General features: G+C 45.9%; 1 pseudogene; it reads right to left on the bottom strand.

Annotated features, from left to right (window-relative positions):
* Window positions 1-14,276: 14,276 nt before the first annotated feature.
* LOC128781477 (14-3-3 protein epsilon pseudogene) lies at window positions 14,277-14,864 on the bottom strand (annotated as a pseudogene).
* Between the last annotated feature and the right edge of the window lie 1,108 nt (window positions 14,865-15,972).

Here is a 15,972-nt window from a genome sequence, read left to right on the forward strand (position 1 = left end):
TATCTACATCATAGGGATAATAGAAGGAGAAAAAGTAAGCAAGGGATAGAACACCTGTTTGAAAAAATAATGACAGAAAACTTCCCTAACCTAGTGAAGGAAAAAGTCACACAAGTTCAGGAAGCACAGAGAGTCCTAATCAAGCTAAACCCAAAGATGCCCACACGAAGACACATTATAATTAAAATGGCAAAGTTTAAAGACAAAGAGAGAATCTTAAAGGCAGCAAGAGAGAAACAGTCAATTACCTACATGGGAGCTTCAATAAGACTAACAGCTTATTTCTCAACAGAAACACTTCAGGCCAGAAGGAACTGGCATGAAGTATTCAAAGTAATGACAAGCAAGGATGTGCAACCAACACTACTCTACCCAGCAAGGCTATCATTTAAAAATTGAAGGCAAAATAAAGAGCTTCCCAAACAAAAGAAAAAAAAGCTAAAGGAGTTCATTAACACCAAATCAGCATTGTCAGAGATGTTACAGGGACTGCTTTAAGAAGAAAATGTAATAGAGAAAGAGAAGTATAAAGGAACAACATGGCAATGAACAAGTACCTATTGATAATAACCTTAAATGTCAATGGATTAAATACTCCAATCAAAAGACATAGGGTAGCTGAATGGATAAGAAAATACAACCCATATATATGCTGTCTACACGAGACCCATCTCAGAGCAAAAGATCTACACAGGCTGAAAGTGAAGGAATGGACAAGACTATTCCATGCAAATGGAGACAAATAAAAGCTGGGGTAACAATACTTATATCTGACAAAATAGACTTCAAAACATAGGCCATAAAAAGAGACAAAGAAGCTTACTACATAATACTGAAGGGATCACTCCAACAGGAGGATCGAACCCTTATAAACATATATGAGCACACTATAGGAGCACCTAAATATATAAAGAAGATCTTGGTGGATTTTAAGGAAGCGATTGACAGCAATAAAATCATTGTAGGGGATTTTAACACCCCACTGTCACCATTGGACAGATCTTCCAGAAAAAAGTCAACAAGGAAACAGTGACCTTAAATGACACATTAGATCGAATGGATTTAATTGATATTTACAGACCATTTCACCCCAAAGCACCAGAATACACATGCTTCTTAAGTGCACACGGATCATTCTCAAAGACAGACCACGGGGTAGGACACAAACTAAGTCTTAACAAATTCAAGAAAATTGAACCAGAGCCACAGAAACATGTAACACAGGCTGACAGCTGCAAGGGTTGGGGGTGTGGGGGCTGGTTGAAAGGAGGTGAAGGGTTTAGACAAAAAAAATACATGTATGACCCATGGACATGGACAAGGGTGTGGTAATTAAAAAAGATTAAAAATAAATGAATTAATTAGCCCTGGCTGGTGTGGCTCAGTGGAATGAGTGCTGGCCTGCAAACAAAAAGGGCCACCGATTCGATTCCCAGTCAGGGCACATGCCTGGGTTGCAGGCCAGGTCCCCAGTGGGGGGGGCGCGTGAGAGGCAAACACACATTGATGTTTCTGTCTCTCTCTCTTTCCCTTCCCCTCTCTCTAAAAATAAATAAGTAAAATCTAAAAAATATGTGAAATATTGTCACTGAAACCTGGGACAATACGAAACTGTAGCTGTCGCTGTAGCTATAGGTAAATACTGGAAAAACAGATTGTAACAGCGAGAAGCTCTCTTTCAGTGCACCTACAAGAGACACTGATTGCCGTTTCTCCCCCCCTTCCCCTCCCTCTAAAATAAATAAATAAATAAATAAATACATAAATAAAATCTTAAGAAAAGAAAAATCCCCATGTTCACGCCAGACTTGCTTCAAAGTGTCCAACATTCTACATGGTAAACAGGCCTATTTCGGGTTATTTCAGTACTGTGAGAGTTTTCACTTCAGACAAAATTTGGAATATTCTCAAAAATGAATTGGGCTCAAGGAGGCACATCTTTCCATACTTTGAAAAGCTTACATGGAAAATTGGCTTACAATTCCCTTTTCAAAAGTACTTTAGATTCATGATCAAGATTTTGTAAATCAACAGTGTCACCCAATTGAACCTGCTTGCAAAAGAGGATAAAAGGGTATATTTCCTTGAAGCCAGAATATGTCCTGTAGCTTAAACGTGCATTTGGGTCCTACAAAGAAGCCAACATTTGTTGTAATCATACATCCAGCAACAGCCAGAGTTCCTGGATCGTGACATCTTTCTGTATGAAGCCCTGAGGATGTGAATTAGGCAACATGTTGTCATATTGTAAAGCCCACATGTGTGTTTATTAGTATTTTTTGAAAGGAACATGAAACCCATCTGTACTTCATATGCAAAGTCGTGAGGAAGAGAAGCACTCTATGATCTCACTTATAGGTGGGATCTAAAAACACGGAGCTCAGAGAAACAGAGTAGAAGAGTCGTCGTTGGGGGCCTGGGACGGGAGAGAAATGGACAGGGCAGCCGGGCGTGCATGCGCAGCTCAGACCGCGGTTGACTGGCACCTGCATGAGCTCCCTTTCAGCGAGGAAACGGAGGCCTAGAGAAGTTAGAGGAGTAGCTGCAGGCTGCTCAGCTGGTAGGGTGGGTGGGTGGTCAGGGAGTCCACCCTAGGTCAGAAATTTACCTCCCTGTAGTGTCCGCTGTTTCTCTCCAGTTCACTGAACTGGAGCCGAGGGCTCTGGGCAGACTCTGGGTGGGCAGCCATCGCTCCTTCCTACAGCGCTTTCCTTCTGGCTCTGGTGGAGCAGCAGGCAAGGCAAAGGAACGACTGGGGTTGTTGGTTCGGTGGACCATTTGTTCAGTGGAAGTCTTGGGGCACCCCTTGTGGCTGTCATGTGAACTGCTGGCCCAGGCTGGGGCAGCAAAGTCCAGGCCCTGTGCCAGACAGGCAGTATACAAGTAAGTCAGGAGCCCTTTTGATCTTCAGCCCATGGGCCTGTGAGCTGCATGTTCTCGGCTTGTGTTAAAAATGAGAAAACAGGGCTGAAGTCAGAGTGTATCCGTGAAAAGAATGTTGAAGCTGGGCTCTCAGGCCTCATTCCCTGAGCTACTGCTGTTGCAGACTTCCGTTCCCCACCCTGAACTAGTGATGGCTTTCTAAGTCAGACCCTCAGCCAGGCTTTGGAACTGAGGAGTCATTTTTGGACTACATTAAGGGCTTCCCAATTTTATTAAACCCAATACTTCCAAAAATATTATCATCTCAACATTTAATTAACGGAAAATTATTGAGATATTACATTTCCGTTTCCATACTAATTTTTTTAAAAACCTGCTAAGTATTTTACAGTTACATCGCATTGCTATTGAAACTGTAACCGAAACCAAGGTTCGGCTGTCTGCCACAACGAAAGCCAAACTCGTGAGATGAGTGCTGGTAAAAAAAAAAAAAAAAGAGGGTTCAGTGGATTGAGCAGCAGCCTGTGAGCTGAAAGTTTGCTGGTTCGAAAGACTGCTGTTTCGATTCCTGGTCAGGGCTCACGCCTGGGTTGCAGGCAAGATTCCCAGTTGGGGGCGGGCGAGGCAAACAATCGATGTTTCTCTTCCTCTCTTTCTCCCTCCTTTCCCCTCTCTCTAAAAATAAATAAACAAAATCTTTTTTGAAAAAAAGTTTCAAAAAAAGGAAAGAGGTTTATTCAGGTGTCGACAGACCTGAGAAGACAGGAGGCTTGTGCCTCTGAAACCATCTCAAAAGCTCAGGCGTCTGGGCTGGGGCACGTAGGTAAACTTGGGAAGCGGGGAACGAAGGAATTTCTGCCCACGTGCCGTTTCTCAGCTCTGCTCACGGTGGCTTCAGTGTTCTCTCCTGCTGTGTCATTGTGCAGTTTCACCGCTGACATCGGGAAACAGGAGGCACAGGCAGCGTTTCTGCTGGTTCCAATATGAGTCGCTGCCGCTGGTCCAATTTCTTGCAGTCAGGACCATTCCCCGGTTGAGCAGGAGCTGCACCTGCTGATACAAAATACAAGGAAACATTTAACACATGCATCTTCTATGAGTTTGTTAGTATACCTTCGTCTATAATTACTATCTGATTGGTATATCATGTTTATTTCAATTGCCATTACAAGACGAGCTGTAGTTCAAGTGCTCGATAGCCACAGGTGGCCAGTGACGACTGCATTGGACGGTGCAGCTCTAGACGCTGTCATATTGAAACCACAGCTCCCGAGAGGGACCCGCCCACTGGCACAGGTCTCAGTCATCTGCCAGACATGCTTAGGGCTGGGTCTGGTTTCATTGTTTCCTCTTGGTCGAGGTGCTCCCCCATCATCGCCACCTTCTTGTGTGTGGAGTGTGTTTAATACCTGTCTCCCCACCGCCCCCAACTGAAGCACCTCGAGTACAGAGACTATCCATCCCCTGCTGTGCCCTGGTGACAACACCATCAACTCTCAGCAAAGATTGTCCTCAACTGCCTGCATTCCCCCACTCCCTCCTCTCTTTTCTGAGGTGCCCGCCCCCACCTTTTCCTCTCTCAGCGGAGACCAGTGAGTGAGGAAAGCGATCAGCTGCTGAGACACAACAGACACAAGGAGCTGGCAGAACTGAAGTGTGATCCGCAGGAGTGTGGCTAAGAGTAGAGAAAGGCAAACACCCGTCTACAGAGGAACGAACGCTGGACTTGGAAGGACTTCGGTACAGTCGGCTGGAAGGGATGTTCTGAGGGGATACTGACGAGAACAGGTCATACATTGAACAAGCACCCCTCCCGCCCTTTCACAGGAGGGAGCCCTGTGCAGGCAGACCTGAGCTGAGCACCTTGCACAGCCTGATGGACACTCAGGACAAGTCCTGCCTCACTAGGCTTCTCTGCCTTGCGCAGAAACAGGCTGCCACGCCAGTGACATTGGCTCATCAAGTTTGCAAAGACAGCGAAAATGTATCAGATGCAAGAGTAGCGAAGGGATCTGCCTGCACCTGAGGGAGGCAGCGATTGGAGGGAGGAGGAGGACACAGGAGCTAGAAGGTCAGAGGGCCTGGTGGGGCAGGGAAGCGTGAGGTCTCAAGTCCAAGGCCAGCTCTCCAGTGCCCTAGGGACTACCCAGGGTCCCATTCATGTTCTGGGTAAGAGATAAGGCAGCAGACAAGTGGCCAAGTTTAACCCCATACGGTATGGATTTTTCATGGGAGGCCCAGTGGAAAAATTGTTTGAACCCCCTTGAGAGCTCCCTGAATTCAGCCTTGTGTAAAGGATCTCAATCCTGAAGTTCAGCTTTGGAGACACTGGTGGCCCGGCCACAGAGCAATATCCACTCAGGCTACAGCGGGGCTGGAGAAACCCCCCTTGCCCTCAGGTAGCTGGCACCCCAAGGATTCTAGAAAGTGCTCAGGCCTTGCCCTTTCCTGATCCTCTCTGCGCCCACAGTAATTGAGTCTGAGCAAGCACGGAAGCCCGCCCAGGCTGACGCAGGGTCTCACCACGGGACTTCGTTGGGAGTTTCACTGTGAGTAAATGGCGCACCTCATGGCTTCTTCCCGCGGGCAATAAGAGCTCTACCTAGATCTACTGATGGTGGCCCTTCACAGCTCCTTACACAGTGCCATTGACCTCCCTACAGCTACGTGAAGAACAGGTTCTGGCTGGCCGAAAGGCCAAGCCTCAGGAGTTGTGCCTCTGTTTCCTGCTCTGCACTATGAGGAGAGACCCCCGGACCTCTCTAGCTCCCTACCACCAGCGAGCGTGCTTGCCCTCTCTGTGCCTGGCTACCCAGTTCTAGCAGATTTATAAAATTCTCTTGTGGATACACCACATGGAGCCCTGAGCTAGGGCTGGCGTGGGGGTGCAGAACTCCAGATCTCAGAATGAGATTCAGTCTGGAAGCTTCCTGGAGCACACCTATGGTGTGTCCTGGGAGGATGGGAGACTGCGGGCTGTGGGGAGGGAGGGAGAGAGAAGGTAAAGGGGAGAAAAGAAGCAAATAGGGAACGAGCATGTCTAGAGGCACCGTCCTTCAACAGAATACGTAAGATGCTGGATAATTATTTAAACACACCCATTAAAATATGGCAAAAAGGTAAGGGAAATCCTCCGAGGCCAGAATGCAAATCCAGAGGTGAGGGAAGGCTGCCTGGTCTTCACGGGTCACACCCATGCATCAAGGAAGATGGAGACAGAGCCTGGGCTGGGAAGGAGAGTGTGCTGCCTGAGGCCCATACAAATCCTGTACCCCCAAAGGGCAACCCCCTCAGTGCCTGTCTTAGCTCCTCCCCTAGAGAGCAGAGTCTGCGGCAAAGCCTGCACTGTAACACCATATTGGGATGTGCAATTGAGAGGAACAAAGTGAAGGGAAAAGGGAAGTGAGGCTGGAGAGAGGAAATCAAATCCAGATGCATTACTGAGCTGGCCACAGCCTCAGGGAAAGTACCACTGGCCCCTGCCCCCGCGGCCACGTCTGCTGAAGACCCATTCACCACTGCCTCTTGGAGCAGTTGGCTGTGAGGCCAAAAGACAAGAATCTGATCCCCCGGTCCTTCTCCTATGTCTCTTTGGTCAAGGTTTCCCCCTTGGGGCATCAATTTCCCTGCTCTGTTGGGCTGCGTAACCTGGGCACGTTGACTAGCTACTGGGAAAGCCAGAGGCTCTGTGGACACAGGCACATCAGACCTAGAGCCTGAGCTGCCAGGTCTGTTGGTGCTGGTGTCCAGGACGGAGGCTTGCCCTCATCCCTGGGGAGGCCGTGTTAGGAGCCCCAGGCTAGGGAGATGGCAGCTTAGACTTTACAAGGGGGTAGATTGCATGGGTCACCACTGGGGGGTTGCTCTGGCTGGGAAGCAGACAGTGTTCAGAGGCAATACTGAGGTAAGAAATGGCCAAACCCATAGAGAATTTGTAGAAGTGTATTTGAGCCCAAATGACAATTGCTGGATAGCGAAAGAGAATGGGAATTTTGTAGCTTATTTTTTATATATGAGAATCAAAAAAGGAGGCATGGAGAGGATTACAGGAAATCTGATGGGGGACTCAAGAGTTGGAAAATTTTTAGTTTTAAACGATAGTTCATAAGCTTAGTAATTAATGCAACTAAAAAGCTATTGTTTCAGGAACTGAAGGTAACCCTCCCTGACTCCAGGAGACCACAAGCAGTTCTACCTTTGTGCCCCAGGTGGGCCTGCAAGCCATCAAGATGGAATCTGCACCATCGTGTTCCAGGGAGAGACTTAAATGCCAGGACCCAGATAAGAATCGCCAGGCAACCGGGGTGAAAGAATGCTGCAGCTTTTTTCTGATTAACTTTCCCCCTGAATTCCAAACCCCTTACCTCCACTTTTCTTCCCCTTATAAAAAGGGTCAGTTTGACATGAAATATAAGACAGTGTGTGAGGGTACAAAACTGGCTGTCTTCTCAGATCGCGGGCCATCTGAATAGAGCACCCATAAAGATTCAATCCCTGTCTCTGCTTACTGGTTCTGGTGATGACGGGCAGTACAAATGTCCGGTTTTCCAGTGTCATATCGATGGACACTTAGGTTGCTTCCATATCTTAGATATTGTGAATCATGCTGTGGGACATAGGACAGCATATCTCTCTAAGAGGGTACATCCAGGGGGCCTCCCAAAGAAGGATTCGTAATGGGGTCCAGAACTCAGGGTGTCCAGGAAATATTGAAAATTGGACAAGTCTGAGCTGGGGGATGGAACACATGGAGCAGGGCCTTTGAGAGTTGTTTTGCATAGCAACAGTTTTGCAGATAACCTCTGGCATGGTCATTTAACATATCTCTAACCTTTAACTGGTTTCATAGATATGTTAAGTAGCTGTGGCCATGCTTTCAGCCAGGGAGATTGGAGTGACTTCCCTCCAGGATGTACCTGGGAGGCAACTCCCCCTGGTTACAGTGCCTGCATGAGAGTTTGGAGAAGACTGGCTCCATACCATGGGGCCACACCTGCCTGGAATTACTATGGCAGCCCAGAAAAGCTGGAAAAATACGGGATTGCTGGCAGGTGTAGCCGATTGTGGGAGGAGCTGGAAATGGGGCTGCAGAGGAAGATTGGCAGTGGGATGTAAACCTAGGTGGGGCAGCCATGAAGGGGGGAACCATGTGGCTTTGGGACTCCTTTTGCCATGCAGCTTAGGATTCCAGAAGGCAAGATGTAGCAGAGATGCAGAGCTCTCTCCTAGCAGTTTGGAGCAATGCAGGAGAGACACTGCAGGAAGGAAAGGGGTGAAAGGACTCACCGCAGCAACACAGCTGATGGTGCTGGGAACCGAGGGAGGCCTGCCAGCCGAGCACAGATTCCTGGGAAGAACCAGGGACTACCTGAGCCATGGACTTCTATATCTTTTCCTGAGGTACCCTGGACTGGGCAAAGTGGGGGAAGGAAGGATTGTGTGTGTTTGTGGGTGTTTTAAGGCACTTTGGGATTTTAATGAAGACATTCAGTCATACTCTTAAGTCTGTATAACTTTCAAATAAATAATTCCTTTCCTTTTCACCAATCTCTGACATTGAGAGCTATAATTTCCTGGCGGTGGGCAAGGCAAACCTAGTACAGGGGGACCCCAGGAGAAGGGTGGGTCCATTTGATAACATCGTACAACCCCTTCTCTGGTGGCTAATCAAAGAAAACCATGGGAGACCCCAGGCGCAGTAGCTTTAAAGTAACGACTTGCACAGGCAACGAAAGCCCGCCAAAACTAGCCAGGAGGGACCCGCCCTACAAGAATAGAATCCCTCCAGCCCGTGAGGTCAATCTCTGCCTGGAGTTGGCCTGCTCCTGTGTTCTCTGCTATAAACTGTGTGTCTGGTTCCATTCTTTGTCCCAATCACCAAGAACCTGGTGACCTGTGCCCACCCGTGACACAGCTGGCCCTAGGCAGACCCACTCAGGGCCAGGACCCTGTCCAGTACCATTGTTAACTATCCTATACCCACCAATGTAAAAGAAGTTATGTCCCTCCTTCTACTTTTTATCCAGTCTCAGAGATTTCCCGACTTTGCTTTCTCCCGCTTCCCTCATCTATCACCAGTGGATTTCACATAACCCCTTTCACCTCCCCCTATGATTCCGGTGTATAAAACAAGTGGTAAAAAACTGCCATTTTCTGGAGCATTTTCTCAATCCATTGAGATTTTGCTTCCTGGTAATTGTCATCAGTTTGGCTCAAATAAACTCATAAAAATTTTTTCACAGGTTTGGACATTTCTTACATCCACAAAAGGAAAAAGAAAAAATAGCTTAAGAAAGAAAACAACACTTTTTGATTATTTTAAGTTATAATTATTTTGAGAGGTTGAAAGAAGGAAGAAGGGTAACGGAACCAAAACCTCAACCATCTATCTCAACGGGAAGTCAATGAAATAAAAAAATTGTGAATTGAGAAGTAGTAGGATAAACACACTATTCAGAATTTTAAAAATATATTTTATTGATTATGCTATTAAAGTTGTCCCAATTTTCCTCCTTTGCCCCCCTTCACCCGACACCCCCATTCCCTCCAGCAATCCCCTCCCTTACTTCATGTCCATGGGTCGTGCAAGTAATTTCTTTGGCTTCTGTATTTCCTATACTGTTCTTAGTCCTGCCCCTGTCTTTTTTGTACCTACCAATTTGTACCTCTTAATCCCTGCACCCTTTTTCCCCTTCTCCCCCTTCTGCCCCTTCCCCCTCCCCGCTGATAACCTTCCAATTCTGTTCCTGTTCTGCTTGTTTGCTTAGTTTGTTTTTTCGATTCAGTTGTTGATAGTTGTGAATTTGTTGCCATTTTGATGTTCATAGTTTCGATCTTCTTTTTCTTATACAGTTCCCTTTTAGCATTTCATATGATAAGGGCTTGGTGATGATGAACTCCTTTAGCTTTACCTTGTCTGGGAAGCACTTTATCTGCCCTTTGACTCTAAATGATAGCTTTGCTGGATAGAGTAATCTAGGTTGTAGGTCCTTGCCTTTCATCACTTTGAATACTTCGTGAGGGTAGTTTCCAGGGAGGAAAAACAGTTGAAAATATTTTTGGTGTTTTTTTTTTCTGGAGTATGGGACTACTGTGGGGATTGGGGACAGGAAATAGCTATATTTTATTATTAACATTTAGCGCTGTTTAATTTTTTGCCTTTATTACTGGGATAGAAAAAACTTTATTATAATTTTAAAATCTCCTACACACCATCTCCCCTCCCCCCAGGAAAAGCATATGAATTAACCATTATGTGTTCCATAGGTCAGAAAGCTATTTTTATTTCTGCTCTGATGTTTATTCGGAAATAAAACTATTTTGATGTTCTCAATGAACCCTCTGACTCATACCTAGAAAAGTGTTAACATTTATGACCTCAGAGATTTTCTAGATCTCTCCTGTTCATGGGAAATACTTTGTAATTCTCCCTTCCCACCTCCTGTCAGTTTTCAGTTCCAGAGAAAGTGCCCATTCCACACCAGGTAGTGGGCACAGTGTTTTGGTAAGAGTACTGAGCTAGGACTTAGTTGGAAAATGGTTGATTAAGATGAGGGTTCGGTTAAAACAGAGACAGCAGGCCACGGTGGAGTCCCCTGCCCCCAGCACAGAAAACCAAGACTTCTTTGCAATGTCAGCTCCTTCCAGGAATGCGTCCGCAAACCAGTTTTTGTTCACTTACAGTTCTGACCTGAAGCGGGTCCCCCAGCATTCCCTGAAACCTAACACTTTCATAGAGTTTTGCTGCTTAGGCAGCTGGGTTTGAGCTGATCTTGCCGTTTATTAGCTCTGTGTCCTTGGACAAGTTACCTAACAGACCTAAACTTCTGCTTCCTCTTTCACAAGATGGGGGTAATCATGAGGACCCTGTTTTTTAGAGTTTTGGTGAGGATTAAATGGCGCAATGTATCTAGTGGTAATGTATGGAGTATTTACTTGGATGGGTCAATAAATTAGCTATGGTCACTGTTAGTTATAAGAACAATGTTGGTCTGCGCAAACCACCTGTATATGCAGTTAGCATAGGTGGTACCGAAAATAATATAACACTAAAAAATAATATTTCATGGGGTTGATGTTGGATAGACTAGCTCAAATCTGGGCTCACCTACTTGCCTTCTATAGGATTCAAGTGGGGTGACCTAGCAAAGATGAGGTGATCAGTGCATCCCATTGGGGCGCATGTAGGCGGGGACCTCACACATCTGTGTCTAGGATGATGAGACACCCCGCTGAGATTTCTGAAATTTGATGAGTAAAATTTGAAAATCAGCTCACATCTTAGAGCCACATAAATAGCCTATGCAAGGCAATAATCCCCGCAATGTAGAGTTCCTCTATGTCAATAAGGAAATGGCAACTGAACAGAAAAGTGGGCAAAGGACATGTCAGAAGAAGTAGAACAGAATGATACCTATAGGAATAGACTTCCAACCTCTAATATTCAAATACATGGAAAAATTGTAATTAATACAACTGGGCGTGTTGGTGTATAGGAAATGAATTGATATTGGTGTTTGTGTTAAGTTAATCTTTTTATTTTGAAATAATCGTAGATTCACATGGATTTTAGGTAATAATACAGTGAGGTCCCATGTACCTTCTACCTAGTTTCCCCAATAATGTCTCACGAAACTGCAGTATATGTTCACACCCAGGGTTTGGGCATGGATTCAGTGGAGACACAGGATGATTCTATCCCCATAATGACCTGTGATGTTGCCTTTCTACACTCACAGCCAGGAATGCCACACAAAGGGAACCAGACAGTATGTGAACTTCTGGGATTGGCTTTTGGTTTGTTTCCACTGAGCCTAATTCTCCAGAAACTCATCCCACTTGCGATGTGTATGGACGCTTCGATCCCCTTGCCTGCCACGCGGAGCGGCGTGGTGCGCGCCCCGGTTCAGGCTCCCACCCACGAAAAGCCGCTTGCATCGTTGGGGCTACTGTGAATAAAGCTGCTGCAAACATTCGTCTCAGGCTTTCGTGTGAACTTACGATTTCACTTCTCTGGAGTAAACGCCCCAAAGAGCAGTTGCCAGGTTGTATGGTCGTTGCATGTTTAGTTTTTTTTTCTATTTTAATAAAGTGCCAGTTTTTTTTCAAGGCGGTTGCGCCATTTCACTTTCCTACCAGCTATGTAAGCTTCTCCATATCCTTACTGACCTTTAACAACTTTAATACTCATCGCATTGTTCAGTAAGAGCAATGCAGATTCTGTGTCCGTGGCCCCAGTCAGGTATGCTGACTGTGGTACAAAGTAGCTTCAAGTCACACCTACGGGACAGAAGAGGGTGAGCGAGTGAGGGGTGGGGGCGGGGAAGGAGAGGAAATGGAAGAACTGAACACACATGCAGGCTTTTCCACACCACCTGCAACGCCGACCTGCTTCAGAGGGAGAGCGGGCCTGGGCAGAGCCACGATTGTCGATTGTCGGGCTGCTACCAGTGCTGTGCTGTCCAGCCTCATTTCCGCAGAGTCTGAAACACTTTTCACAGCAGAACCACTAGGAAACCTCCTGAAACAGCCTTTTCACCACCCCTTCAAAAGCTAACACCCAGTGAATTTTAAACATTGGCATAAAATTCAATGTAAACAATTAGAAAAAGGAAAGATGATTTAATAGAGGCCTCGATTAGTGTGAATAACCTCTCCCTTAGAAAGTCTAATGATTTCAGAGGTAATTTCCATCCCTAAGGGTGACTGTGCCACCTCTGGCGGGAGACGGTGCAGTCACGCCGGAAAAGCCTTGGTGGTCCCGCTGGTGTCTTAAAACCTAAAAGTGGGGACCAATAAAATCCACAGAAACTTGTTCTTGCCTTTAAGAACCTTTGAAAACTGTTTAAAAAAACAAACAAACAACAGGACAGGAGTGCAAATTCTGAGACCACATGTAGAAGTCAGATTTGGTGGCTCGCAGTGACAATGGGGGAATCTCCAAGGTGGGGATGGGAAGAAGGGTGGTCAGAGATGGTTTCTCTCATTGGGTTTTACGTCTCACCGATTTTCACCTTCCATGTCCTGCAGTGCTTCTTGATTCTGCTCGGCACCGTCACCCTGCGTGTCTGAAGTCCACATGCCATATTATCACGTAACAACTGGTGATAAGTAAGTGTCACGTCCTTGTCGCTTTCTTCTCTCAGCATATCAGTGAGGCAGCCGCATCACCAAAACTTGCTTTTGCCAACCTGCAGGCACAGTCAGGGGGATTAAGAATGTCATAGTAGAGCCCTGACTGGTGTGAGTGGCTCAGTGGGGCAGGCATTGTCCTGCAACCCAGAAGTCTCGCTGTTCAATTCCCAGTCAGGGCATGTGCCTGGGCTATGGGTCAGGTCCCTGGTTGGAAGCCTGTAAGAGGCAAATGACCTGTTTCTCTTGCCCATCCAAGTTTCTCTCCCTGTCTTTCTCCCTCCCTTTCCCTCTCTCTAAAAATAATTTTTAAAAAATTTTTAAAAGAATTTCATAGTTAAATATAGAAAAATTGAAAGCAAGAGCTAAGCGAACGGGAGTTTTGTCATTGCAATACTGAAACCGAACAGAGGTGCAGCTGCCTTCTGCAACCAAGTGCAAACTCATGAGACAGGTGCTGGTGAGGAGGAAAGTGATTTATTCGAGTGCCAGCATCTCGAGAAAGGTGAGCGGGGAGACTTCTGTCCTCAAAAACCCATCTTAGCATCTCCGATCAAGGCAGCGATTGTGATAGGGAGTTGGTGGGAATTCAGGAGGGGGAAACTTTGCAGGGAGAGTGCAGACACATAGTTTCTCTTGAGAGAGCGCAATGGGAGTAAGGGGAGGGGGCTGAAAGAGGAGTCGTGCAGCTCCTGCTGAGGTTTACTCTCTTCGTTCTGATGTTATCTCTCAACTTGCCTCCATCGGACATCTGTGGTTTTGCTGCTGGCATGAGCGTTCCCCACATCTGCAAGGAGAGCTCAGCCAGAGTTGAAAGCACAGGGTTGGCTTTGATTTGTTACAGAATACATAACTTCCACTACTAGCTGGGAGATACTAAATCATGGTTACAATTTAACATTTTAGTACAGGCAGAGACTCTTATGAGGAGTGAGGTGAGGAAAAGCAGAGCAAAGAGATGGGGGGGAGGGTGGTGGGCATGCAAGTGAAAGAGCCAATGCCGATCTTTCTGGTTAGTGTCCTTGAGCTAGCCATCTGGACTTTGTCAGCTTAGCATTATTCCAAGGTCAGGCTGTTTCTTAGGTTTACATAGGAATCGAACATGTGGATTCTAGTAAAGTATACTTAGAAAAGAAACTTTGAACATGTAAGCTCTAGTTTTGAGAGAAAAATCAGGTTAGAGTAACTAGCTGGGTTTAACATTTACTGAGATCAATATGGGTAGCTTTCTATAAATACAGTGTATTCATATTTATTCCCCATTACAATTCACTAGCAGCTTTATAAATCACCAGGCCGTTCCTGCAGGCTTCTTCCTGCCATTTCCTGTGGCCAGTTCACCCAGATACTTGTGGAAGTCCCCTTCCATTTTACCCTAGAAAACCCTGCACTCGCCAGTGTTAGCTGCTGGGATGAGGTGTTTGTCCAGTACCTCCAGAATGTCGCAAAATGATTAACTTCAGTTCTGTCTGAACCATTTGCCTATATTCCCGAATCATCTTTAGTTTGTCTTCTCCTTCCTTGTTCTCTTCCTTCTGTTCAATGATGCTGATTGTTCTCTGGGAAGCTCTTGCAGCTCCAATCACATTTTTACATGCAATAGACAGGAGGTTTCTTTCTTCAGCTGTCAACTCCACATCCATCCCTGCCATTTTCTTCACTGATTCCACTGCCTCGGCCTATCACTCAGCCTGAGGACCAGCCTCGCGGGGTACACCAGGTCCTCTGATCACAGACTGTGCCTGTGCGTGGCTCCAGGGGGTCCGCAGGGTGGGTGGAAGCGGAGAGTGTCCCTGACTCTCTCGGCCTCTCACTCCCTGTTGGAGTGACAGGTCCGGCGGCACCTCCATGCTTCCACTGCTTTTTAGCCACCTGGTCATTCCCTTTGGTGACGTCTCCTCACGTCTTTCCCCCACCTTTTAATTGGGTTGTTTGTTTTGAGAGCTCTTTACCTATTCTAGATATTAGCCCTTCATTGGACATGTGGTTTACAAATATCCCCACAGTCTTTTATAGAGCAAAAGTCTTTTATTTTGATGAAATCTTATTTTTCAATTTTTACAAATTGTACTTTTACTAAAATGGAAAAACAAAAAGAATTGCAACCTTAATAGCATGTTTCAGCCAAAAAGCAAAAAGGAAAAAGGAAATAAAAAGCAAAAATAGATGATCAAATGACAATCTTATGTTCTCTTTACATCGTCAAATGCTGGGGTCACCTGACGGTTCTCTTGCAGGACACACGTAGATGATGTATTCGAATCAGTCCTCCCCAGCTTATTATTTCTTAAAGTGTTTTATTTCAATGATTAGGAAAGTCAGTTTTATTTATCTTGCTCTGCTGATCATATATTTCATTCACTGGTCCTATTAGAGTAGACCCGAGTAGTATTGACATATTCACTAATCATTGCTATGTCATCCTTAGAATGTGCAGAGACCTTGCTAAACCCAAGGGCGTCGTTCTGTTTACCGAGAGTGCAGGGTCTGGTGTGTTGGGCTCAGTGCCCCCCCACTTTCCCGTAAGTCCAGAGGTCACCCCCAGCCTTCCTGACAAAAAAAAAAAAAAAAGTGCTTTTGGTGACAAGTCTAAGAACTCCTTGCCTGGCCCTACATCCTGAAGTTTTTCTTATTTTCTTCCTAAAAGTTTATAGTTTCACATTTAAGTCTGTGATACATTTTAAGTTAATTTTCTGTAAAATGTATGGTGTAGGTTACGGTTTGCTTTTTTTTTTTTTTTTTTTTTGTCTGTGGATGTTCAGCTGCATTTGTTGAAAAGATCATCCTCCCTCCGTGGAATTGCTTTTGCACCTTTGTTAAAAACCAGCCGGGCGTACCTGTGCGGCCCTGGCTCTCAGGTCTCTGACTGCGCCATTGTTCTGTGTTTCTGTCCACCAACACCACCCGGTTTTGTTTCTGGTCGCTCTGTAAGTCTGGAAATCAGTTTCTTCTTTTCCT

This window comes from Desmodus rotundus, chromosome 8, assembly GCF_022682495.2.
Source record: "Desmodus rotundus isolate HL8 chromosome 8, HLdesRot8A.1, whole genome shotgun sequence".
NCBI lineage: Eukaryota > Metazoa > Chordata > Mammalia > Chiroptera > Phyllostomidae > Desmodus > Desmodus rotundus.